The sequence below is a fragment of the Vicugna pacos genome, chromosome 20, assembly GCF_048564905.1.
Source record: "Vicugna pacos chromosome 20, VicPac4, whole genome shotgun sequence".
Classification (NCBI taxonomy): Eukaryota; Metazoa; Chordata; class Mammalia; order Artiodactyla; family Camelidae; genus Vicugna; species Vicugna pacos.
This window is the reverse complement of record NC_133006.1, coordinates 41,515,486-41,541,892: the sequence shown is the minus strand read 5'-3', so window position 1 is coordinate 41,541,892 and position 26,407 is coordinate 41,515,486. Positions and strand designations below refer to the sequence as shown.

General features: G+C 53.4%; 2 long non-coding RNA genes across 3 annotated transcripts; one reads left to right on the top strand and one right to left on the bottom strand.

Moving 5' to 3' along the window:
* LOC140687843 (uncharacterized) lies at positions 1 to 26,103 on the bottom strand. The gene is made up of 3 exons (XR_012062469.1): positions 25,579 to 26,103; positions 20,012 to 20,521; positions 1 to 704 (listed from the first exon to the last, which is right to left on the bottom strand). It is a non-coding gene; the product is annotated as an uncharacterized lncRNA (long non-coding RNA).
* LOC140687840 (uncharacterized) lies at positions 6,304 to 7,559 on the top strand. 2 transcript variants are annotated; one of them, XR_012062465.1, is made up of 3 exons: positions 6,304 to 6,599; positions 6,719 to 6,889; positions 7,196 to 7,559. It is a non-coding gene; the product is annotated as an uncharacterized lncRNA (long non-coding RNA). The 2 variants fall into 2 exon arrangements; XR_012062464.1 differs by having other exon boundaries at positions 7,192 to 7,559.
* Positions 26,104 to 26,407: the final 304 nt, after the last annotated feature.

Genomic DNA, 26,407 nt, shown 5'->3' with positions numbered 1-26,407 from the left:
TAACAGTCTGCCCCCGCTGGTCTGAGCTGGAGCCAGGAACACTGAAGCTGCAGGCTGCATTTGTGGGATTCATGGAGAACTGCCCATGCCACCAGCTGTGCCCCGCCTGGCCAGCCCGAACCAGGGCAGGCAGGTGGCACCAGTGGTGTTCTCTCTGGGAAAACCAGCTGTGCGCTCAGCCTCTAGGGAGGCGGGGCAGGGTTCATTCTACCTGCAGACACCTCGTCGGTAATGCCTTCAGGTCCCTTCCTGGGGCCACGCGCCAAACATAAGGTGCAGTCCCATTTAGACTTTAGGAAGGCAGCAAGAGCCACTGGGTTGATCAAAGGCTTGGACACGGCCGGAGCTGAGATCTCCTTCCCATCTTTATGGAAGATCATCGGTTCTTGACGCGGAAAAGTGCTTAAGGTCAAGGGAGAGTTGGCGTGAATCATTTTAACCAGAGGCTCAGGGAAGCAGGTGGGGTACGACCCCAGCCGTCTCCCCCAGTGAACACAAGCAACAGTTTCTACAAATGAGGGTCCCGAGCACCAGATGTTAAAGGGCAATGCGTACTAGTGACATCTGAAGTACCCACGGCGACCGAAGCAGCTCTCCTGCCCTCTACCGCGAGCTCCCGTGTGACAAGCTCGTCACTGTAGCTCCTCTTTTCCTTTGAGATGTTTAGCACGTGTGTGAGCTCACTTGCAGTGGCTCCCGTCTACCTACAGGGAAGAGAAGACGTCAAATCACTGCTGAGCCCAACGGTCTGGCTTTATCTTCATTTTTGCTAAAAATGAGATGCAGCCTGTTCTGCGTTGCCAGGCACAGCAGGTGTATCCCTTCGCGTAAGCCATGGTCACTCTTTCTCTAAAGAGCCTCCAAGCTGCTGCAGTGAAAGCTAGGGATGCTCTCAGGCTGTCGTTAATGGCTTTATTCTAAGAAGGCAGCAGCCATAGTGAAGGTGTGTCATTTTTACCAGTTTTACTGGCACCTGCAATTCTTTCAACAACATTTCCCAACATCCCTCCAAAGTCAATGCCCGGCCTTGATCTACTTTGTAAAGATACATCTTCCTGGACTCAAACCTGAGGGCTCAGGGAAGAGTAGGAAGTGCAGAAGGGACAAATAAAGGGTGAAAGCATGAAGTTTAAAAAAAGATTAGTCCATGGAAATCATCAGCACGTCGTCTTGGTTGTTACTCAGACCCCTTCCAGATTATTGGATGCTCATGTTGGAAATCAAAACATCAACAAAAATATTTATAGCCAGTAAGTCTAAAGATTAATATTCTTAGCATATTTGAAAAAATATTTGGTTGCGCTGATAGTCCACAATTTTTGACCTACGAAATTGTTAATTACACACGATTCAGTTTGATCCTAAGACCTTAATGGATAAGTGGGCCCAGATTCTTAGCAGAAAATACTACTTAAAACATATGAAAGATGTGTGACCTTACTAATAATTAAATAAATGCAAGTACGAAGCAAGAGCAATCCCTTTTCAGCTCGTAAGTGGCAGGGGTGTTTAGAGAGGCCGATTGTCCAGTGCTAGTGACAGGGGAACAAGAACAGAGCTGGAGGGAATCAAGATGCACAACCTTTTTGGAAAGCAAATTGGCAGTCAGGGAGCAAAAGTGGGTTATTTTAATTGAAATGTAATTGGTCTACAATGTTGTGTTAGTTTCTGGTGTACAGCACAGTGATTCAGTTATACATGTGTGTATATATATATATATTCCTTTTCACGTTCTTTTTCATTATAGGCCATTACAAGGTAATGAATATAGTTCCCTGTGCTGTACAGTAGGACCTCTTGTTCATCTATTTTATATATAGCTGTTAGTTTCTGCAAATCCTTAACTCCCAGTTTATCCCTTCCCACCTCCTTTCCCCCAAGTAACTGTAAGTTTGTTTCCTACGTCTGTGAGTCTGTTTCTGTTTTGTAAATAAGTTTGTTTGTGTCTTTTTTAGATTCCACATATAAGTGGTACCATATGGTATTTTTCTTTCTCTTTCTGGCTTACTTCACTTAGTATGACAATCTTTAGGTCCATCCATGCTGCTGCAAATGGCATTATTTTGTTCTTTTTATGGCTCAATAGTATTCCATTGTGTGTATATATACCACAGCTTCTTTATCCAGTCATCTGTTGATGGGACATTTAGATTGTTTCCATGTCTTGGCTATTGTAAATTGTGCTGCTATGAACATTGGGGTACATGTAGCTTTTTGAATTAGAGTTTCTTCCAAATACATGCCCAGGAGTGGGACTGCTGGCTCATAGGGTAAATCTATTTCTATTCTCTGTACTGTTTTCCATAGTGGCTGCATCAAACTGCATTCCCACCAACAGTGTAGGAGGGTTCCCTTTTCTCCACACCCTCTCCAGCATTTATTGTTTGCAGACGTTTTAATGATGGCCATTCTAACCGGGGTGAGGTGATATCTCATTGTATCTCTGATTTGCATTTCTCTGATAATTAGTGATGCTGAGCATTTTTTCATGTGCCTATTGGCCATTTGTATGTCTTCATCGGAGAAATGTTTGCTTAGGTCTTCTGCTCATTTTTTGACTGTACTGTTTGTTTTTGTGTTATTAAGTTGCATGAGCTGTTTGAATATTTTGGAAATTAGGCCCTTGCCAGTTGCTTCATTTGTAAACATTTTCCCCGACTCTGTAGGTTTTTTGTTTACTTACGGTTCCCTTTGCTGTGCAAAAGCTTGTAAGTTTAATTAGGTCCCATTTGTTTATTTTTGCTTTTATTTCTGTTGCCTTAGTAGACTAGGGGAACACCGCCACAAGTTATATCAGAGAGTGTTTTGCCTACATTCTCTTCTAGGAGGTTTGTGGTGTGTGTCTCATGTTTGCGTGTGTGTACGGTGTGAGGGAGCGCTCTCATCTCACTGACTTCCACGAGGCTGCGCCGCCTCCCAGCAGCCCTCGTCAGGGAGACTTCTTCTCCCTTGTATGTTCTCGCCTCCTTTGTCAAAGGTCAATTGACCGTAGGTGTGTGGGTTTATTTCCGGGCTCTCTATTCTGATGCATCAACATGTGTGTGTGTTTGTGACAATACCACGCTGTTTTGATGACTGCAGCTCTGTAGAATTGTCTCAAGTCTGGGAGGGTCATTCTTCCAGCTTTGTTCTTCTTCTTCAGTATTGTTTTGGCAATTCTGGGTCATCTGTGATTCCATGTAAGTTTTAGGATTGTTTGTTCTAGTTCTACACAAAATGTCTTGGATAATTTGACAGGGATCAAATTAAACCTGCAGATTGCTTTGGGCAGTATGGCCATTTAAACCACATTAATTCTTCCAATCCAGGGGCGTGGGATATCTTTCCATTTCTTTGAATTGTCTTTTATTTCCTTAATCAATGTTCTATAGTTCTCTACATGTAAGTCTTTATCTTTTCGGTCAGGTTTACTCCTAAGTATTTTATTTATTTTTTTGGATGCAATTTTAAAAGGGAATTTTTTCCCTTTCTGATCTTTGTTAGTGTAAAGAGATGCAGCAGACCTCTGTGTGTTACTCTTGCATCCTGCCACCTTGCCGAGTCTGTTTATCAGCTCTGGTCATCTTTGTGTGGAGTCTTTAGGGTTTTCTATACATAGCATCACGTCATCCACATGTAGTGACAGTTTTACCTCTTTTCTTCCAATCTGGATCCCTTTTATTTCTTCTGTCCGACTGCTGTGGCTAGGACTTCCAGTGCTGTGCTGAGCAGAAGTGGTGAGAGAGCAGTCTTGCCTCGTTCCAGATTTCACTGCTGAGTATGACGTTGGCTGTGGGTTTGTCAAAAGTAGCTTTTATTATTGAGATATGTTCCCTCTGTACTCACTTTGGTAAGAGTTTTTATCTTGAATGGTTGTTGAATTTTATCAAATGCTTTTTCTGCCTCTGTTGAGATGATCATGTGATTTTTGTCCTTTCTTTTGTGGACGTGGTGTATCACACTGATTGATTTGTGTTATGCTGAACCATCCTTGTATCGCTGGGACGAATCTAACTTGATCATAGTGTGTGATCTTTTTAATGTGTTGTCAGATTCTGTTTCAAGAATGGTTTTCTTTAATGTTCAAATCTCAGTTTTAGTAATTCCAGTTCTGTGAATTTATCCAGGGGAAAAAATGTTCTGTCCAGAGATGTATGTTGCAGTATTTATAACAGTAAAAATTTGGAAGCAAACCCACATTCAAGAGTAGAGAAATCAGGCCGTAATTAGAAGCACGGAAAACAAAGTCAAACTTGTCTATAAATCCCTCTTGATTACTTAGTAATTGTGTGATGTTAGACAAATAACTAAAACTCTGATTCTCAATTTTCCTGTCAACATATATTATGATAATAATTTCTACCTCATTGGGATGTTATTAGAATTCAACTGAAAATGTACATAAATTGCTTGGAACCATGGAGTGTGGAAATGTCAGCTTCTCTGCAACATTATTATTCGGTCATTCTCAGTTCTGTTCAGCTGTTGAAAGAATGTTCAAGCACAGTTTGCAATCACAGAGGAAACGGCATATTATATGTTACATGAAAATTCAAAGCATATAGTTAAATAGAGATCATGGTCCAGACTCTGTCGAATACGTCTAGAAAAAGAAGAAAAGAATGTATGAAAGAATTTTTAAATTTAAAAAAAACTGAACAGGGATTATCTGGGTTTTGGAATTAGGAGGGACTTTCCGGCGTATGTTCAACTTCTGTGTCGTCTTCAGCTTAACCGTAATGGGCATGCGTTGCTTTTGTCATTGAGAAAAGTTAAACTGTATTTTCTAAAATATAACACCCCTGGTGTTGGCCTCCAGACACAGCAGGTAATTGTTCTTGTCCCTGGCTCTCAGGCAGGATGGAAGCGCAGCTGGGACTCAGGGACAGAGACCAGACAAGGAGCTGGGGCCCCCGGCTTCAGGGTCCTGGATCTGCCCTTAATTCTCTGCACCCCTGGCCAGTGTGGACCATGGAGCAGACGGGACAGCGTTCAGGGAGGCCACGGCTTCACTGTGGAGACACGAGGAAACTCTCCTCACTCCCTCTCGGATGCTGTCCCGCTCTGGTCCTCTGAGACACTTTGGTTCCCTCTCCTGCTGGTGGTGGGATGAAATAATTTGGCTGAAATCTTCTGTCAGCTCCTGTCCCTTTTTATGGGTTGAACTGAGTCCCTCCCAAAATTCAATATGTTGAAGTCCTAACCCCCAGTCCTTCAGGGTGTGACTTTATTGGGAAACTGGGTCACTGTCGATGTAATTAGTTCAAATGAGGTCATTAGGGTGAGCCCTACCCCAGCACAACTGGTGTCCTGATATAGTAGAGATCTGGACGCAGAGACAGGCAGACTGTGGGCACATCCTCCGCAGGGAGAATACAGTGTGCAGATTAAAAGTACACGGCCACAAGCCAAGAAGCTTCCAGAAGCCGGGAGAGGGCCCTGGAACAGCTCCTTCCCAGCCCCTCCAGAGGCAGCCTGGCCCTGCTGACACCTCGACTTCACACTTCTGGCCTCCAGACTGGGAGGCACTACGTTTCTGCGGTTTGAGGGCCCCGACCGCGGTCCTCTGTCACTCAGCCCCAGGGACAGAACAAGCCCCCTTTTACCGACTCCATGTCCTGCTCCCCTCCTTTCCTCCCCTCCAATGACAAAAATGAAAGGCTTCTGGATCAGATGAGTGTCCTGCATGGTCCAGTGGGCAGAGCAATGAGCAAGGCCCGCCCCCAGGCGCTGAGCATCTGTGACCCAGTGAAGCCACTCAGTGAGCCATTCCGGGTCCGACCACGGCTGCTTTCAGTCACATGGTGGGGGGATGGGGGGCGTCCTGTGTAAACTTCCACCTGTTGCCTAGGTGCCTCTTCAGGGTAAGAATCTCATCTCAATGGGTGGGTGTGTAGCTTGTGTGCCACTGAAACGACAGAAGAAAACACTGGGGGGATGGCACTGAGAACACACCTAAATTCCGGTATTTGTTAAATAAAATAATTAAGTTTGTCTGGATGCAAAAAAAAACAGGCCCAGACGTGGCCTAACAAGGGAGAAGTTCCCTCCGTCTCGTGTGAAAGTCCCGGCCGGCCTGGGGCCTTGCCAGTGAGGCGCTTCTATGCTGTGGGCTGGGTCTTCGGGTGAGTCCAGAAGTGCCCTGCAGAGGGGAGCCCGGGCTCCCGTGACAGTCCCCCCACGTCACCCCCAGCCCCACCCACCTCCACGCCCTCCGAAGGCCGGGGTCAGGGGGCAGACGGCGCAACTGCAGCGTGAAGACGAAGAAAGGGAGGGTTTCCAGGGGAGGAATTCGGCACGGAAGCCCTCGTGGTGATTCATGGATGTAGCGGGTGTAAGAGCGTCCCTCTGTCTACGTGAAAGCAAGCTTGTATTTCAGTATCGTTCCAAAAACATTTAAATTATAAGCTGTAGGAAACACAGTTGATCAACCCACTTTCTAGTTAATTTTTTTAAATTAAACACTTGGGCGGGGGTTGGGGGAACAAATTAGGTTCTATTTTCAGAATCAGAATCTTTGAGATGTTTGTTACTTGGGAATGAAAGTCGGCTTCTTCCGAACGTCCACCGCCGCGCCCCGTCCTCTGCCTCGTCTCCACCGCCACAGTTCTGTTCTGACGGTGCGTGTGTACACATTACAGTGTCTATGAATATCAGACACAAGCATTTTTAGTCTCTCACAACTTTTCAACTGCTTTCTTCGGTGGATCTTGATTAACTTTATACTCTCCTCTTGCAGGGGAGCAAAATTCGCCACCTCAAAATGTGTCTCTTCAGCGTAAGGAGTAATCTAGGCTGACTGTTTCTAAGAAGCAGTCTTCTTTTTACCTCCCCCTCAGCTGCCAAGGAATTTGGCTAAAGGGCCTGCTTCTGGAATAGACCAGAGACGTCTGCAAAGAGCATGGGCCAGGTGAGCAGGGGGACACCCAGGCAGGCCGAGACATCAGTCTGCACTGTGTCCCGCTGTCTCTGCAAGACCCTCAAACATTGTCCCCCGAACATCTGCCTTCCCGTCTGCCTGGGAATTGCTGCCCTCCCCTCTGACGTCCCAAACACCCCAACGCTCTCTTTGGCTTCAGCTGAAGGTGGTGTTTAAGGGGACGTTCTGGGCATTTTGCTGAGTTTCTCAGTTTCCCTGGATCACTCCCGTGTGTTACTTAACTTTTGTTTGACTTTCCCCTGCTAATCTGTCTCTGTCAACTCTTGGACCAGCCAGAGAGTCCAGAAGGGAAGAGGAGACCTCCCTCCTGCCCACGCTCTTCACACTGCTTCCTCATGTCCTGGTTTCAATCAATGATTCACCACCACGTCTTTCTCTTCACCTCCAGCACAGACCACGGTGCCGGCACAGCGCAGGCATTCGATAAATATTTGATGAGTGAGTGAATCCACATCAATGGTTCTTAATATTTGGAATAAGGGCTCCTCGGGGAGCGTGATGAAATCAATGGATTCTCTCCTCGGGTAACAACCCACACACCATTTTGTGTAACGGCTTCCGGGCTCGTAAAACCGATCCTCTGACCTCGGGGTTTTTAAACCCCAGATATCACATTAAAGTGTGAGCATCTTTGAAAACACTGAAAGCTGTTTGTTACAGGCACCTGGTGTAGGAAGGGAAGGCGGTCTCTGATCCTAAATTTATGACCTGGCTATCTCAGACACTCTCTCACTGCCGATCCCAGAGGCACCGTCTACAATGAAGAAAGACTGCTGGAACTGGTACCCAAAGGGCCCTCAAAACTAATTTAGCACAAACCACCCTCAGGGAGGCCATCTCGAGGTCTCCTGCCCAGAAACGCTTTGCCTGGGTTGAGCACAGCCGAGTCCTGGCGGGAGGCAGGAGAGAGGGTGGGGAGCCCCCCTCCAGGCCCTCTCCAGGGACACTCAGGGAGGCCGCTCCAGCCCAGGCTGTCCTTTGCGGCATGTCCCCTTGTTATGTAAACGAGCCTTTTCACCCCCTAGCCAGTCAATCTGGACATTTGTTGTTTGTTTTCTCCCTCATGGGGGGATATTTGAAATTTCTGATGATCTTCTTTAGGGGAAGTGCTGAAAAGTAGGTCATGCTTCTTTCCCTAAACAGAGCTCAGGCAGCCGGCGGGCTCCCACGCAAACTTTGGTTTCTGTCTTCCGAAGGCGGGACCCGGCTTTCTGGGAGTAGTGGTCAGGCTGTGGTCCTCGCAGGGGTCTGCCCACCTTGGCGCTCCTAGCACCTTGGGCGGAATAGTTCTCGGGAGTGGGCTGTCCTGTGCCCTGTAGGAGTTGTAGGAGGATCCCTGGCCTCTCCCCGCCAGATGGGTAGCACCCCCACTCACCGCCCTCCACCTCCTGTATTGACAACCAAAAATGCCCCAGACATGGGCAAATGTCCCCCGAGGGCAAAATCACCCGCGTTGAGCACCGCTGGTCTACACCAATGCTTGGTCCTCTGAGCCTGGGCATGGTAGAGGAGAGCAGCACCGGACTGCAGAAGTCCTGGCGCAGAGCCGCCTGCTGGAGATTTACCAGGAACAGACCGCCAGTGACTCACTCCTCCCCAGACCCACACGCACACTGCCACACCTGGCTCGGGATCCTTGCCAAGACTACAAAAAGGAGAAGAGAAGGCTGGGTGGCTGAGGCGGTGGTTGGAGCTTGACTCCCCGGGCACTAATTCACCTGTGACCTGGCTCTACAAGCTCCCAGCTGCCCCCCAGGTGAGCTTCCAGGGGAGAGGAGAGCCTCCTGGGCTGCTTGGCAGGGACCACAGAGGCGGAAAGGACTTTGACTCCAGAAGACATGTAACACACAAAGGGCGTAACCGCCGTGGGAAAGGCGGGTCCCACTGCACCCGGGAGGGGAACACAGGTGTCACCCGAGGGGGACCAGCACGTTTCACTGTCAGGCGCAGCTCTGCCGAGACCCAGCTCCCACAGCACCTCCCAGCGGCCCACTGCTGGGGGAGGGGGGCCCACATCCCGCTCATCACTCCCGCTCCATCCTTGGTCTCACACTCCCCTCCCGGCTCCCTCCCAGCAAACGCGCTTGCCTGGAGAATTCAGGAGGTTAAAAACACCCGATGCGCTGCCTTCCCGCAGACTCTGCGGGAAAAGGACCCCCACCTGCCCCTCTGTTGGGTCCAGGACGGCCTCACGCAACCCAGCTCAGCCCCGGGGACGGGCTCCGCGGTTCCGACCGGCCACTGCGCACAAAGCCAGCCAACCACCAAGGTTAAATCCCAACCCACAGAGACAAAGGGATCGATACGTTTTAAATCGCTCCGTCGGTTCAGCGCCACAGGAGCTCTCAGGCCAGCCACAGCCCCGACAAAGGGGCTTCTCTCCCCCGCCACCTGGACCCTCCAACTCCCCTTCTTCCCCCACCCTCCCGCCCAATCCCACTCTTCTCCACTGTTGTCTTGTCCACACCCTCACTCTCCAGTCCTTCCCTCCAGGAGCTCTCATGACACTGCGTTCGTGGCACAACCACATCTGTGTGCCCGGCAGTGTCCTGCTGTAAACGCCACCCTCTACTGGTGAAGATTGACCCTCAAAGCCCTTAGGTGTATCCTGGTTTTCTCAATAAATGCTTGTGAAAAAACTGTGCTGAAAGAAAAACTGATTTTATCTTTCCAAATAACCGGTTCACATTGTGGATGCTTTTCATTTCTGATTGACCTTTTATCGGCAACTGGCCCCATCACTTAAAGCATCTCTGCGTCAGACCTTCAAGTGAACGGCAAGCTCTGGACAAGCACTTAGGTGTGCTGGAGCCGACTCATCGAAACCACCCACAATAGTGAAAGACCGGGAGCAACCAAGGCGTCAAAGTGAAGAGCAAGTAAGTTGAACCCGTCCTCATACAGCGCAGTAAGTGCCATGAGCCACACAGTCTCAAAGAACACAATCTAACGGCAAATTTCCAAAATTCTAAATTATGGCCCCATTAAGTAAAGAGAAATTAGTTAAAATTACAGTGACGTTCATACTTTAGGGGAGAAGTGGCGTTACGAGTGGACTTTCCTCTCTCTCCTTGGGAATCCCGAAGGATCCCAGACGCTGCCCTGTGAACTGGCCCCTGCGGCCGCCCCCGCCCGCCATTCTCTCCCCAGCACCGGCTCTCTTCCTTCCTGGCGTTTACCGCCCTTAGGAATCCTACAGTCTGCTCTGCCTCCTTGTTTGTCCTCCCCACCAGCGTGTGAGCCCCCAGGACGGCGGAGTCCACAACGTGTTTGGTCACCACTGTATACCCAGCACAGGGCCCGGCACAGGTAGGAGGGCTCAATAAAAAATATGTGAGAAGAAAAACAAAAAGGCATCTGTGGAATGGGAGAAAATATTTGCAAATGACGCGAATGACATCATTTAATTTCCAGGATATGGAGCCAGCTCAGCTAACTGACTGGGGATGTTAAATCTGAGGTGGGTGGGGATCTGCCGCACTTGGTGATTTCAGAAATTCCACTCCCATCATTGGTGCTTCACAAAATCATTCATTAACATAACAAGACACCCACACCCCTCGTACCATTTAGGAAATTCCAAGGGTTTTAGGCACTCTGTGCCAGGAATGGACAAAAATCAAAATACGTATTTCTTACTATAAATCCCAGTATCACAGAAAAGTACCCAACTCGCATGGCTGTTTCGAGGCTTAACTGAGGTGATGCGCTGAGATGCTCGACGAGGCGCCTGGCGCGCCACCACGTGTTCCAGCGCGGTGCTGGCCCCCGGGGCAGACACAGGAAGCGTGTGCCCACACGGAAGCGCAGCGTCCAGCTGGATTTCTGAAACGGCATTTTCAATCAATGCTTGATAAAACAGTACTTTCATGAACTGGCTGTGACTTAGAAACGCACACCACAAAGTCACTACAGGAAGACAAAGTTTTAAATCTGCAAGAGAAGTCAAACATCAGGAAAGAGCCGAGCAGGAAACTAGTGCCGAGGGCGGCTTCCTTCCCCGCAGCTGCCTCTCCCCGGGGCCATCTTCCTCTCAGAGCCGAGATGGTGGAGTCACTCTGCATCCTTCCTCCCCTGCCGCCCACCCCGTCCTGGCAGGGAGGCAGGGCCCGCGTCCCGCCGCCGGGGGGTTTGGGCGGCACAGGCGGCGCTCTCATACTGCTGACGTGCTCCTTCTGGGATCGGGATTTACCCTGACGGTTATCAGAGGGACGGGCAGCCTCCGGGTCCTTGTGACAGCAGCTGCCATTTCCATGCTGGAAACAGAGGCTGGGTCCCCAGTGCAGCTGGGCTGATGGTGTCCACTCGGCCTCGCTGGGACACCTTCCTGGGACACAGGCGGGGAGCGTGGGACACCTGCCCTCTGTGCTGAGCAGGGGCCCCTGGGATGGCTGCAGGGCCATGAGCGTGGTCCTGTTGAGTCACCGTTTCCACCCTGTCCAGCCCTAAAAATGATGGGGGAGCCTTCCTGGGCTCAGGGAGGGGGGACAAATGCCAGGAAGGGGAGAAAAGAATGAATAAAGGGAGGCCCAGCCTTTCTGTGCCTTCACAGGCCCTAGGCCAGCAGGTCCTCAGACACTTTCCCTGCCCACCGACCTGTCCAGAAAGAGGAGGTGGGCTGCCTGTGGCCACAAGCCAGGAGACCCTGAAACTGTCTTGCCCCGACCTCTGCGCCTACTGTCAAAATCCTGCAAGGGGCTGAGGCCCAGGGTTAACGTCCAGGCCCAGGGGCTGCACGCACCAGCCCGCGGACTCCACGTCTGCTGCCCTCTCTACACCCGGGGTTTTCATCTCTGCGGAGGGGTGAAAACAGTCCTCCCCCGGCGGTTTGTGAGGTGAGGAGGCTGAGGGTGAGTGGAGTTGATTCTGCAAAGCACGTGGGCTCTCCTGGCAGCTGGCAGACGGAGCTCAGGCCGCTCGGCCCTCAGGCGACGTCTCCGTGGCTCAGGCCCCCGGAACAAACACACAAACTGGGAACTTACAGAAGCATATTTCTTGCAGTGCTCACGGGTCACCCTTCTGAAAACGTAATCATGGGGGAGGAACTTTCCTTTTGCTTTACAATAAATTGTGGATTTAAAGGAGACAGCATGCTGGGCTTTCATTTTAAATGGAGCCTCTCTGGGCGGTGGGGGTGGGGGCACAGTATCCTTGGCTCTGTTTGGTTTCTGGCCGAGGCCAAGGGCATCAGAGAGGGTGTAATTGCCGTCAGCCTGGCAAATACAGGCCCTGGGGAGGAGGGAAGCTGGAGGCTCAGGGGACAGCGGGTGCTCCCAGCGGCGCCCGGCTGCTGGGACCCCGGCCCTCAGCCCAGAGCTGCCCGGGCGGAGGCAGGGAAATCTTAGGGTCCCCAGCAGGGAGGGCCAGGGAAGGGGCGGATGGCAGGACACGTCTCAGAACGTCGCGCAGCTCCCGGCACGGGGTCTGGGCTCCACCCCCACCTCTCACCCTTTGGGCAAGATGCTCGCCTGCACTGGCCTCATCTGTGGATAACAACACTTGTTCTGTCCACCGCGCAGGACAATGACCGTCGCTATTAAGGGCTTGGCCATCTGCAATGTATTTTGCAAATAGAAAGGGGATACTCCTACGGTTAAATTAGAGTTTTTCCCTCTTTCCCTCCATTTTACCATGTTTCCTCCACTCTCTATATGGGTTTTTTCAGTCACGACCACAACCTTTATCGAATGTAGGAAGCAACACTCCGTGTATCTGGGATGCTGCTCAGAGAACATCCCTCAGTGTCTTCTCGAACCTACGCTCCCTCCTGCTCACCAGTCCTTTCTTTGTCGCCTTGGCGGTGACTCCGAGGACGGGGGGCTTTGAAAGGAGGGCAGGGGGCCGGGCAAGGGGAGTAGCCCCCCGGAGAGCTGCCTGGGATGACCCCCAGCCCCGTCCACGTCCCTCACCATCACCCGCCACCTGGGGCCTCACACCAGGCCAGAGAAATGAGAGCCCTGGTGTGCGACGAAAGGGCTGCCGTAACAAACGGCATGGAGGGGGCGGCTAAACCGCAGGCACGTCTTCCCTCGCAGTCTGCAGGCTGGAGGCCCACGGTCAAGGCGTCGGCGGGGCGGGCTTCTCCTGAGGCCCCTCCCGCTGGCTTGCAGACGCCGTCTTCCCTGTGTTTCCACGTGCCCTTCCCTGCGTCCTAACCTCATCCTTGCGTGAGCTCACCAGTCCTGCTGGACCAGGGCCCACCCAGAGGGCCGCGTTTGAGTCAATCGCCTTTTTGTAGCTGCCGCCTCCTAGCACAGCGCACTCGGAGGTGCTGGGAGCCAGGGCGCCAGCTGACGCACCTGGGGGGGTGCTGCACAACTCAGTCTGCGACAGACAGCCGCGAGGTGGCAGCCCTGTGACGGGCCGCGCTGCGTGCAGGGCCAGGGGCCCATGGACGCTGCACTTCGCTCATCTTCAAACAAGCTGCTGGAAGGAAGAAATCAGGGCAGCACGTAGACTTGGGACACACAGTCGCCGAGTGGGAGTCAGGGCTCCGGAGAGCCTCCCAGCCTCTCCTGCCGACAAACCGGTTTGTCCTGCCACCCTCTTCCTACCATTATGACCCCAGGAACAGGAGCCAGACGTGTTTAGTCGCCAAATGATAAAACACTGCACTGCTGCTCTTTGAAGATGTGACATCCGTCCCTGAGATCTTTATCTTTGCCGCAAACGCACTGAGGGCGAGTCTTCCCGCCAACGGGAGGCGGGACCCTCGGGGCAGGCCCGAGGGGAGCGGGGCTGGCGGGGGACCAGGAACGGAGGTGGAGTCTATTCCTGGCCGTCGCAGGAAGCCGCGGAGAGGCCGACAGGTCCCTGCCAGGCCGCGGGAGCTCCAGGGAGCCACGCTGGACAGAGGAAACAGACACAGACTCACGGGGACTCCCCGGGCCGGGCCCTGGGTGGGCAGGGGGACCAGGGAGAGGGGCTCCTCAAGGTCAGAGAGGCAAGTCCTGCGCTCAGGAGCGGGGGCTCCGAGGGCCGGGTGGGGCAGGGAGACGTGCCGTGGAGGCAGGAACAGGCGCTGGGGACAAGTGAGGGTCACACCCAGGCAGCAGCCCCCACTTCGATCTCAGGGGTCACCTGGTCCAGAAGAGGGTGAAGAGAGGGGTCAGGCTCAGGACTGAGCTCCCCGCGGTGGGCCAAGCGGGCTGCTCTGCGGCTGTGGGGTTGGAACTGAAAGTGATCTGGACAAACAGGGCCATCTATACGCTTTCGACTCCTTTCCCTGTTTCTTCTTAAGAGTCCAGTCTTATCTCAGCCAAAGAGAAAAGGAAAGCGCCCTCATTTCCGTTCAGGGCTGGCTGAGGTTGCTGCGGTGAGGGATCCGTCCTCCTCTGGCGGCTCCAAGAGGCGGGGCTGGCGACCCGGATCAACTCCTGAGCCAAGAGCATCAGTGGAGTGAGACGCCAGAATCCAGGAGCAGACGTCAGAGCCTGAGAGTCTCCGGGCTACAAACGCCCACCTGCTGCCCAAAGGCATCACTTTCCCTGCTGTTTCCAATGAGACCAGTCAAACTCCTGCAAATGAGCCAAAGAGCAGCTGCTCCCAGAGGAGCTGGGTCCGCCCGGCAGCCGTTCACAGCCCGGGATCCTGGGGTTGTCCCCGGGGGCAGTGGGTGGGCAGAAAGGGAGAAGACGACTCAAAGCTGGAGCTCGCCCGGACCGCAGCCCCGCGGGCCCTGGGGGCCAGACAGCAGTGGAAGCCCCTCGCGCCAGGAGGCGGAGGTGGGCCGGGGACAGAAGGCCCACCTTGCCTCGCTGGGGAGGGGCCCCGTTTCCAGCGGGAAACCCTGTCATTCTTCTCCACTGACTCAGGAGAGGGTCCTCCAGAGAATGGTCTTCAATTAAAAACGAGCCCTGGGCAATATGGTTTCAAGACCCCAGGACGGCCAGGACCCAGGCGCCCCCACAGGCACCTCAGAAGTCCTTCTGGAGCCTGCAGTTGGGCTGCCGGATAACATACAGGATGGCCAGTTCAGTGCGGATTTCAGACACCCAAGGAGTAATTTTCTAGTAGCAGCATATCCCGTGCGGTATTTGGGACGTGCTCCAGCTGTAAAAATTCTTTGTTTATGTATCTGAAACTCAGATTTAACTGGGCACCCTCTATGTCGTAGCCCCGGCCTACAGAGTCACCAGCAGTTGTCATTGTTAAGTTGTAAGAGTCGGACAGGGGTGGACAGGCTGTCCCTGCAAGCTGCAGCAGTGTGACACACAGATGGTTAGCTGGGCTGACCCAGGCTGCTTCAGTCCTTTCTGGGTGTATCCGTGCTCTCGGCTGCCATGTATAGGCATCTGATTCAACCGGTTTGACCGGAAGAGCATTTACGGTGCCCTGTCACCGGGAATCCAGACGCGGCGTGGTCAGTGGTAGGAGCCGTCAAGGACCCCCCGTTTGCCCGTCCTGTCATCCTCTGGGCTGACTCCACCGTGGGCTGGGAGCAAGACGGCGGCAGCGAGCCCAGTGTCGCCCCAGACACAGCCAGGCCACAGCGCCGGCCTGACTTCTGAGCTGCAGTGGAAGGCAGGACAAAGGTAAAGGGCTGTCCAGGATCCGGGACACCCACGTCTTGTGGCCAGTGAAGAGCATGAAGAGAAGGGCAGAAATGAGTGGGAGGGTCACCGTGTCAGCTGGAGGAAGCTGGCTGACGTGTATCAACACACGAAGCAAGTCAATAAAAGGGAGCGTAGCAACTACGTGAAAAAAATTGGAATTGACTGATGACTGGAGGAAGGAGCAGGGTACTGATGGGGCCGTCTGACTGCACCCCCACGCCGTGTCCTGCAACGTCACGTGGCTCCCAAGCAACGGGCTGAGACCTTCAGTCGGCTTCATCCCACCTTTGGGAAATTAACCTGTTGCTGAGAAATGCACCAAGCGCGAACCCAGCAGCAGCTTCCTCTGTGGTTTACGGAGGAAAACACTGCGGGCGATTTACGGAAACGCTTCCCTCCTGGGTCGTCTCAGCAAACGAGACCCCACGTGCACCTGACCTTCATTCTCTCTTTTATACGTCACTTCTAGAAGCGGAGGACTGTTTATCCAGGAACAAAACTAGTGAACAGTGTAGATGCTTTTCAAATGCCATTTAAAAGCAACTCTCTGAGAAATACTGCCAACGGGTCCACACTTTGCCAGTGAGAGAAAATACACGCTGGTGGTCGTGCCCCAGCTTTCTCCTGACTTCTCTAAAAATGAAAAACACAAGGAAGACCATGTCAAAGTTTCGGAAGATCAAATCCCATGTCAAATTGATCAGATCTGATTTCCAATTGTCTGTGAAATATGAGGGCAGTTGACACAGGTCATAAAGATCTTAAAACTCCTGGCATTTCACTGTCACTTCTACTAAGTGAATGCCCCGCCAAGCAGCTCACCTGCAGCCTAGAGCGTGCACCATAAAAGGAGAACACTGTCGTATCTTCAGGCCCCCTTTCTCCACCAAACCACTCAGAAACCAGCATTTACCAAGATACGCTATTTATCAAATCTCGTTCAGAAATCTTGCAAATGCATTCATCTCAAGGTACTTCTGAGGGTGCTTCCGATCTAAAATTGGTAACGGTGGAGAGGGGTGTTAAATCAGAAGGCTGGCTTAGCTAAGCGGACCCGGGTTCTGGTCTTAGTTCTGGCCACACTGTCACTGTGACCTTGGGCAAGATGACACTTCTGGGCCTCAGGGTGTCAGTAAGGACGGCATTCAGCTGCCAGGAACTGAAAACCTACCCACCGTGGTGTCTCTAAAAAGCACGAACTTCCTCAGAAACGTAATGCCCGGGGCTGATGCAGCAACCCAGCCTGGCCTTCACTCTCTGCCCCCTGCAGGCTGTCACATCCGTCTCACGTTTGCCATCTTCCAGTGGTGAGGTGGCTGCTGCACCTCCAGGATCACACAAAGATGGGGGGGAAGCGGGAGGCAGAAACTCAGCTTCCCCAGAGACCCTGAGATGACGTCTGTGTGTGTCACGAGACCCCAACCTCATCTTCCCTGTGTGCAAGGGGCTGGGGGTGTAAGGCGTTTCCCTGACATGCTGCGGCCCCAGTAAGATGGGGGTTCAGATGACAAGGGGCAGAGGGAAACAGAGTTTGGCTGGCAAACAGCAGTGCTGGCCCCACTGGCCCCGTCCCGCTGGCCACCCGCGTGTGCCCTCGACAAGTGTGCGCGGAGCGCCTCCCCTCTCCAGGCGGACTTCGAGGTGCTGGGATACAGCTCGGCTTGGACACAACCCGGCAGAACAATAAATACCGACTGCCTCGGACCACCAGCCCCATAAAGTGGTTCTGGACAAACTGAGAGCTGATACGAAACAGACTTCCCTTCCTGATCCAGGGGTCTGAGCACAAAGAGGCAGCGGGTCTAATCGTGGCCCGAACTGTAACTTCCCTTCCTCTCCTCTCCCTCCTCTTCAGAACGCCCCAGCTCTCCTCCGGCCCACCAGCAAGGGGAGCCCCTCCTGGAGGAGAGAAGGCCAGCTCAGGAGTCCAGATCCTTTGGTGACCCATGAGGCACACCTGCCTCCTCCTACCTGGGCCCCAGGGGCAGCAGCTCATCAGAGACCCCTCCAGGCAGTCCACTTCCATATCACCTCTAAATAAGAACTCAGCTGAGCACCCTGGGCCATGCACCTGCTGCTGCCGCCCAGAAGGAACTGTATCGGACTCTGGGAGCCAGCAGGGAAGTCACATCAGATGCACCCAAGCCTTTACTCTCGCTGACCGACGGCTCTGACTTTACTGCTGGGAACCAAGCTTAGGAAAGTTATTCAAACTGTAGAAAACTTTTACCCACTAAGATGCTCACAGTGGCATCTGGCATAACAGCCCAGCAGGGGAAGCATCTATACACTCAGCAGTGAGGGAGCACGGTGCACACACTCCACGAAACACGAGCCACTAACTGCCACGGTTATAAAGACCGAAGCGCATCAAGAAAAATGCTTACGTGACTGTGTCAGTGAAAACTGCAAGAAACAAACTTACAGTCAAATTATCATTACAATTTTAAGTCTACATACAAGGAAAAATACTTTAAAAACAGTAATGGGGGTAAGGATTATGCAAATACGGATGGTCAGATTTTAAGCGACCTGTTTCTCTTAGTCTTCAAATTTTTATGCATGTTTACATGACTTTTTAATGGAGAAATAAATTCATAATTTGAAAAAGTGCAGGGAAATTAAAGGCTTTGTGAACTACTTTACCTTCTCTAGGGTGATATATAAATTCTGGGAAAAACAACAACCCAATAAGTAGGTCTTTTTACGTGTACGGTTTAGAAGAAGCATTGCAGGAAGAGAGAAACAGAAAGGCAATGCTTTTTCTGAATTGTCCCAAACTTGATAGGACTTGCTTTTTAAACCTATTCTTAGCAGTTGAAGAGAATTTAAGGAAGCTCTTTTCCCTCTACTTAAATTCCAAAATTCCACAACCCATCTTCCTGCAGAGAACAGAGGATTAGGCAACAGCTGGGATTTGCGGGCCACCACGGATGTGCCCTGAATCACCTGAACAAGCCAAGCAGAAGATTCCCTTTTAGCCCAACTGCAACTTTATTTTTCAATACAGAACAAGTTTAACCTGTTTTGCCCTTCTCCCTTTTCACTAAAATTGCCTAAGCGAAGCTGGCCAGGGCACTCGCAAGCCACGTTATTTCCACACTTGACCAGCCTGCCCCAACCTGTCCCAGGAGGCACACAGGAGAGGAGAGCTCTCGTCCCACCCGTGGGTGCAAACGAGCGCAGCCTCAAACGGGGACGCGGGCCTGAACGTCCCAAGCCTTCCCTCCATTCTTCTCCCGAGGCGAGCTGCGGAGGGATGGCTCCCGGGGCACGCGGCCCTGGTGAATCCTGACCTGCGGTTACTTGCTGAGTGTTTCCAGAGCCCTGCCGCTTCACAGATCTGTGCTTAGCCTCCCATTGAAGGGGACACAAGAACATCAAGAGCCTGCCTTCGAGGAGCTCACAGTCCCGTCACAAAGGCAGACGCCCACAAGACACAGCCCGCACCCGAGTCACAAAGGGCACGGAGGAAAGCTGTGGGCTGAGGAGCCGGGCCTGGGCTGCGGAGGGTCAATCTCGCAGTTTCAGGTTCAAACACAGGGGACAGATCGTGGACGGGGCCAGTTTTCAACTCCTTTCCGGAGGCTGTGTCTAGGGTGTTCATGAATTCTTCACATCCTAGCTCTGGAGCAGTGGTTCTGGAGTTTGGGGGAGGGTGGGGAAGAGGGCTGGACTCTGAGAATCAGATGAGCGCCATGGGGCCCGCCCCAGGAAACGTGCTCACCCTCTAGGCGCTAACATCTGCACGTAATTCGGAAGATTCATGGGCTGCATCCTCCCAGAGCCAGCCACGGGCTTCCAGGACAACAGGGTCAGATTGTAATCATTAATACTGAGCATTTCCTGCATGTTAGGACCTGAATTCATTCTGTACCTATATTCTTTCCTTCAATCCTCACAACAAAAATAAGACACATGAAGCATTGTTCCAAAAGTACGCACGAAAAAGCTGAGGCTCGGAGAAGTTACTCGCCCAGATTAGAAGGTGGGTTCCAACCAAGCCAAGCAGCAAAGTCTGAGCTCTGTCGCATGACAACTGGCTGAGGTGGGCAGTCACCGTCACCCGCCTCCACCTCCACCACCACCACAAGCTCGCCGGCGAGGAAACAGCTGTCTTGGGGGTTAAGTAACTGGCCCCGGGCCACGCGGACCCTGGGCTAAGAGCTCTTGCCAAAGAACGGGACAGAAGGTGACAGAAGGTAAAGGCTGTGAAACCCCAAGTGAGGCACACTTGTGGGGGAGTTCTCACCGCAAAAAACTTAACATCTGGCATCGGGCTTGCCCCTGGAGCGGTGGTTCCTCACGGGTCGGGGGCAGGGGGAAGGAAGGCTGCGGTTGGCCCTGTCCTTTTACTGCGACCCTAGAGCAGCCTGCGGTCAAGGAGCCCAGGCCCCCAGCCAGACTGAGTTGGCGGGAGCTGGAGGAGATGCTCTGTGAGAACCACACGCCGACCTGGAAGCTCTGGGCTGAGGCCAGAGCTCCGCACCCCGCTCCACAGGACAAAAAGGAGAGAGGCGAGCAGGGACTCCCTTACCTGCAGGAGATGCTGGTGAGCCGCCCAGCCACCCCTCCACCGGCGTCCTGCTTACTGAAGCCCCACGCTGTGCCCGGCGCCTGGGGAGCCGTCCATTCCTTCAGGGCCAGGGAAGCCAGGGCGCGGCGGGAAAACGGGGGGATCATCACTGCCCAGAACCGCGCACACGTCTTCAAGGCTCCCTCACGACAGGCGTCTTCAGACAGTTAACACTTTTTCTACCATTGGAGAAACCGTTTCTAAATGTCTCATTCAGAAACATTTCCAAACCAGTGATAATACTTGAGCCTTGCCGCATTTGAGACTGGACGTGGTACTAACCACTCTGTTCACCACGCTTGGTGCCAGGGACTGTGGGCTGTTTTCAGAAGTCAAGCTCACCAGAGGGCATAAGTATCTGCCAACTTCCATGGACAGTCGTAAAACGTGGCTCTGAGAACAAGAGGTTGCTTCTGATCAGAGCAATCAGACATGCCTTGCTTCTACTTGTGTGTAAATCTCACATCAAACCTAAAAGAGACAGGACAGAACAGCGGTTAGATTACAAGCTTTGATGGCAAAATATCCTTCTCCAGCCACTTGCTTTGAGCACATCCTTGAGGCCTCAGCCTTCATCCGTAAAATGGAAATAATAATATTATTTCAAAAGGGTTGTTGAGAGGATTAAACAAGACTGTGGGCGCAGGGTTTGGCACAGGACACACACTCAACAAAACAGCAACTACAATTATTATTCAAAAAGTTTGAGAACAAGACCATATGCCCTTAGACTATACAGATCAACGTTAGACGCCCATGTATTTAACGACTAAAGAAATAATCTTGTAATTAGGTGGAACACTTTCTCCCTAAAAGTTATATCCTTCCGGTGGATCCATGCTGGCAACAGTCTAGCATCTAACTGATACAGGAAAAACGGGGCGTGAGAGGGTGGTTGTGCCTCAGGTCTCAGGTGAGCCCCTGGGACGCGCCCCACCAAGTGGGGGTCCTTGGCTTCACGCAGGAAAGAATTCAAGGCGAGCCATAGTTGAGTGAAAGTAGATGTATTCAGAGAGATGCGCACTCTGAGGACAGAGTGCAGGCCGTCTCAAAGGGAAGAAAGGCCTGGGAGATACACACGCCACAGGCAGAGTGCGGGCCGTCTTCCTCAGAAGGGGGCATGGCGGCCTCAGAGCACAGGGGCGGCCAGGGAGAATGAGGGCGGCCACGGGGGTGGGTGCTGGTGGCTTTCACAGGCTCGGTAACCTCAGATGCCAACAAGTGGGAGGGTTATTCCAGCCACTTCGGGGATTCCCAGGAGCTGGGCCCTCACCCACTTTGCCCTCTACGGTCAGCCTGGGGGCTGTCCTGGCGCCCTGGGAGGGCCGGGCAGCAGCTACTGTGTTTTAATGGGCATGTGCTGAAGCTCGAGGTGTGCTGGGAGCCGACTCTTCCACCATCTTGGTGCTCACTGCTGTGTCATTCTTTTAATGGCTGTGCCCTGCCCCCTTCCCTCCTGTCTCATAACTAACCAGATGTTTTTTTTCAAGCCAAAGAAAACTGTGTAACTATGCTAGAATTATTCCCAACCCTACTATTTATGAGGGCATCCTGTGAAGCTCAGAATTTTCAATTATTTCTAGTGAAAGCAGAAATACAACAAAATTCCTTCCTGGTAGCAGAAAGAACACTCAGAGACAGGCTACCAGCTTCTCTGTCTCGTTTTGATCTCATAAAGTACATAGGAAAGAAAACAAACAAAAACAAAACACTTCAAATGTTCCATTGCAGTGAACTCCAACTGAGTTAAAGCATTGCAAACAGAATAGAAACTGGTGTCTTGCTTGTCCAGCTCTTCCCAGGACAAATAATTTGGAGGCAGGAATCACACAACTCCTGTGGCTTTGGATCCCCAGCACCCAGCACAGTCCCCACCCACTGGAAGCCTCGGTAAGTGATCCAGGGTCAAATCTTATTATTTAAAGGCCGCTCATAAACAAGCCATCGGAAGCCACGAGAAGGCAGGGCCAGCTTGCTCCGCCTTCCCCTAGTCGGGAAGGCCCTCTGCACCCAGAGTGGGGCAGCCAGCAACTGCCCAGGCTGTCCTGCAGGAGAGAACCTGCAGCGCTTCCCTGGAAGGCGCTCAGCGGGGAAAGCCCCACGGTTCCCAGAGCACCTCTTCCTGCTCCTGACGAAGCGGGCTTCCCATCCCAAGCACGTCCCCGGCCTTTGAAGGAATAGTCTTGTGCGTCGTTGGCGCTGCCATGAACTCGACCCTGCCGAGGGGACGCTGTGTGACTGCCCAGGGGCGTGGGCTTCTCTGATCGATGGCATTGTTTTGCACCTTTTCACGTGGAGGGGGCGGTGGGTGACATCCTAGGGGCTGTGGGACGTCCTCCCAGTGCAGCTGTCCGGCTAGTTCGGAGGCAGACATCTTTCTGAAGCATCTCGCCCAGAGGTCATACTGTAGAACCTTCCACAATGTTGGCCCTGGGGGGCGGGGGCAGGGCAAAGCCGAGACGCCAAGGCCGGCCCTGTCCCCTCCGGGCTGAGCCCCGCTTGGGTCTCCCTCGTGCATCCGCGTTGCAGGTGGCAGAATCAGAACCTGCGGACCAAATCCAGGCAAGGCTGCATTTGCTTTGTCTGCATGGTGCTGGCCCACACGGGGATTTCCAGAATTTTTATTATTTTCTAGAGTGGTTTAGAATTAGGAGACCTGTGTCAAAAACCCAGACACTCGACTTCTCGGGCGATCTGATGATGCAGGGCCGTCACTCCCGCAGGGCAGCCGGTGGCTGGCCGTGGGCAGCTTCCGTCCCCTGGAGAACGAGCCGTCCAGCCCGTGCCCTGCTCTGTTTCCCACCCACCTGACTATTTCACCAGGTGTCATACCTGCTGGGTCCTCATGTGACTGTGAATCCTGCTGCGGAAACTTGACCTTAGTCTCCCAGGACAGCGGCGCACGAGGTGGGACCCACCAGGGCCGGGTTTCTGGCTGGCTCTGAGGAACCAGGCCAGAGGGAGCAGCTGTGCAGCACCTGGACCCTAGCTGGACTCCACCACACCCCCCACTGTCCTTGTCTCCTTCAGTGTGCCCAGGAGGCCTAGCAGCCCTCAGCAGTGACACCAGTGAGCCCTGGGACCCTCAGGGACCCCCAGAACAGCCTGAGAAGGAAAGGAACCAGCCTGGACTGATCGCCCACCGCGGTCCTCAGGGGCCCAGAGCGCTCTGTCTTCAAGGAGATGTAAGACTTAAGACTTAACAACCCCCAGCAAATAGGGAAAGGCATCTAGGAAGAAAAGTACCCAAGAGTCTCCCTTGGCAGCACGTTAAAATGCCCACAAACCTCTCTCTGGGTGAGGGGCTGTTTCCACAGCCAGCCAGCACTACCCGTGGCGCGGCTTCCAGGGGTCTCGTCTTAGCTGACACGAGGAATCCCGCAGTACGGCCCAGTGGCCCCTGCAAAGCACTCCCGCCCTTTGTGGACAAGGCGCTATTATTGAATCACCCCGCGGCCTTCTCTTCTAACCAGTAAATCTTATTTCTCAACCTTTTAATCAAGCTTGTAGCTCTCACCTGCACCTTCTGTGCGTTCTCTGCATCTTTCCAGGTTCACGTAACACAAAACCAGACGCAGAATTCCAGCAAGGCTCTAAGCAGTGCTAAATATAATAGAGATTCCTTTGTGGTTTCTAAGTGTGTGGTTTATTTTACACTCGATTTCCAAACCAGAGCACTTCATTGCTGACTCCTGATCAGCCCAGATTTGAGGGGGTGGGTCTCTCCTTTGCAGGCACAGCCCCTTCGTCTCTTCTGAACTTCGCTTCTGTTAGTCTCTCTCCAGTCTTCCTAAGCCATTCAGAATTCTGAACCCAGTTTGGTTTCTCTTCTAAACAGATTTTCAGCAGCCCCCCATCACCACTCCACCCGTTCGCTCAAGCCGCGCCATCCCCTGCCTGGACCGTTGCGGTGCTTCCCGGTGGTCTGTCTTTCGCTTTGCTCCGCACAGTCCATCTCCCACCCAGAAGCCAGGGCCATATGATTCAAATGTAAGTGGGCCCCCACCTCGCTCCCCTGTAGGGTGGGTCCGTCCCCCGTGGAGGTGCTGCTGCACCTTGGGGAGAGGGGCAGTGACCCTATCCCAAGGGTCCAGCCAGCTGTAGGGGACAGGGACACAGGGACAGAGGAGTCACAGGGGGCAGAAGAGGGTAAATGCTGCCGGGCCGGAGGGGTCCAGGCACAGGCAGGTCCCAAGGGAGACGACGGGCTGCAGTCCCTCCTCTCCCCGGGCTGTGGTCTGGGGAGCCCCACAGTGGATGGGGTACCAGAGGCTGAGCCATCTTTTGAAAAAAGGATAGCAAAGCAGTGCGTGGATGTTCGCACACCACACAGCCCCGTGACTGGGCATCTCCCCGGGGACGCGCAGTGACAGCTATGCCGGGAAGACGTATATTCATGGACACCCTGGTGTTTGACTTTGCCCAGGTCAGCAAAGGAGGAGACGTGATGAACGTGCACGCTGAGTGGTGGCAAGTCAGGGGCTGGACACGGCCAGCACAGGCTCTGCAGTGACCGATCACAGGGCGGCTGTCCCTTGAGGAAGGTCCCTGCCAGCCTCTGCTGCTCAGGCACTCGGGCTAGGGGTGGGCAGCACGTGGGGCCACCGTGGAGACAGCAGAGGGTGGTCAGGGGCCAAGGTCGCTGCTGCTGCCACGACATCTGGACCAGGGAGGCCGTAACCTTGGGCCCCGCTAAGCAGCCGGGAGCAGGGAGCCCTGAGTGTTCCCAAGACCACTGCAGCTTCCCTTCCTGCAGTCAGAAGGGAACTGAGATGAAAGAGGCTCAGAATGAGAGGCATCCTCTGCTGGACTCCACGCCCCACAGCCCAGTACTGACCATGCGGTGGACTCAGTGATGTCCCCGAGCTGAGCCACGTCCCTGGTCCCCAGGGAGCCCCCACCTCACAGCCTCCCTCAGAGAGCCAGGGTGAGGGCATAGCTTTGGTCCCCAGGCTGCTGGCTGGGAGGCACGCCCTCTTCCCTCAGCTCCCCCAGGACCCTGAGTGCAGACTTCAGTCCAAGGCCACAGCCCAAGCAAGGGCAGGATCTCCGTGCTCCCTCGGGATGCTCAGGGAGGGAGGAAGGACAGATGCTCTGATCTTACTGGAGACTCGGAGATACTGTCACTTAGACATCGTGATTCCAGAGGGCTGAGCTCGTGTTCGGAGACAAGGGAGGAAGGTTGGTGGGGAAGTGGTTCGTAGCAGCGAAGGTGGGGAGCCCCCAGACGACCCCGAGCAGGGGAACAGAGACAGTGTGGACGGGCAGAGGGGGCCCAGCACCGGGTGGGGCTGAGCAAGCCTGCACCTCTCCACACACTGTTGGGTGGAAAAGCAAGTCGCAGATGGAAACGCACAGACCAGCTCAGACGGAGAAGGTGCGCCGGAGGCACGTGTCTGCAGCAGCAGCAGCGGGGACTGCGGGCCGGGCGGAGGTGCGCGGGGCGGGGGGCGGGGCTGCGGCGGCGCGGGGACGTGTTTCTGAGACGCAGGGCTGCTGCGCAGCTGCCACCGACCCCGTTCTCTCACATTTTAGCGTCCCCGATGTCCAGCCGCTCTTAGAACTGCCGTCACCGGTGGCGGCTGTGAGGTCGTCGCGGCGCCCTAGAAGTGCCTTCACCGCTTCGCTCACTCGGGCTTTCCTTGCTCGCGTGTGCGCAGTCTGCCACAGACCTCCGGCCCGGTCTGAAAGGCCGGTTCTAAAAGTAAAAAAATTCTAAATGACAATAAATAAATAAATAAAATCATGGAAGTCAGGTCACTTCGCTCTCTCCTGAGAACGTCTCAGGGACCTCCCCTCACACTTAGCCCCCAGTTAAAGCCCTTCCAGGGGCCTTCAGGGCCTTCGGACTCCTCCTCCTGCCTCCTCCCTGCTCACGGCCCTTCTGCCCGGGCGCCCCTGCTGCTCGGCCTCGCACCGCTGTTCCCTGCCCAGAACGCCCTTCCCCTAGGTGTCCCGTGACTCTCTCCCTGACTTCCATCTATGCAGACACTCAATAAACCTCAGGGTCTCTGGACACTGATGCCAAGTTGTCCAAGGTAGAAGATTCTAGAAAGGAGAAAACTCATTTCAATGGAAAATCTCATGATCATGCCTAATTACAATCCAACCGGAGTTTCAAAATTGATTTCTTGGTCAAACTTGGCATCACGGACAAGAGAGAAGCTGACATCATGAGCCTCCTCAGGAAGTTCACGCTTCACCTCCGAGGCGTCCTTGCCAAGAACGTCTTCCTTGAATCTGATCATGACACCAGCAGATAAATCCAGATTGTGGTGCATTTTATGAAACAACTGGCCTGAACCCATCAAAAATGTCCTACCGTCCACCACCACAAGACCAAGGGGAAGTGCAGCA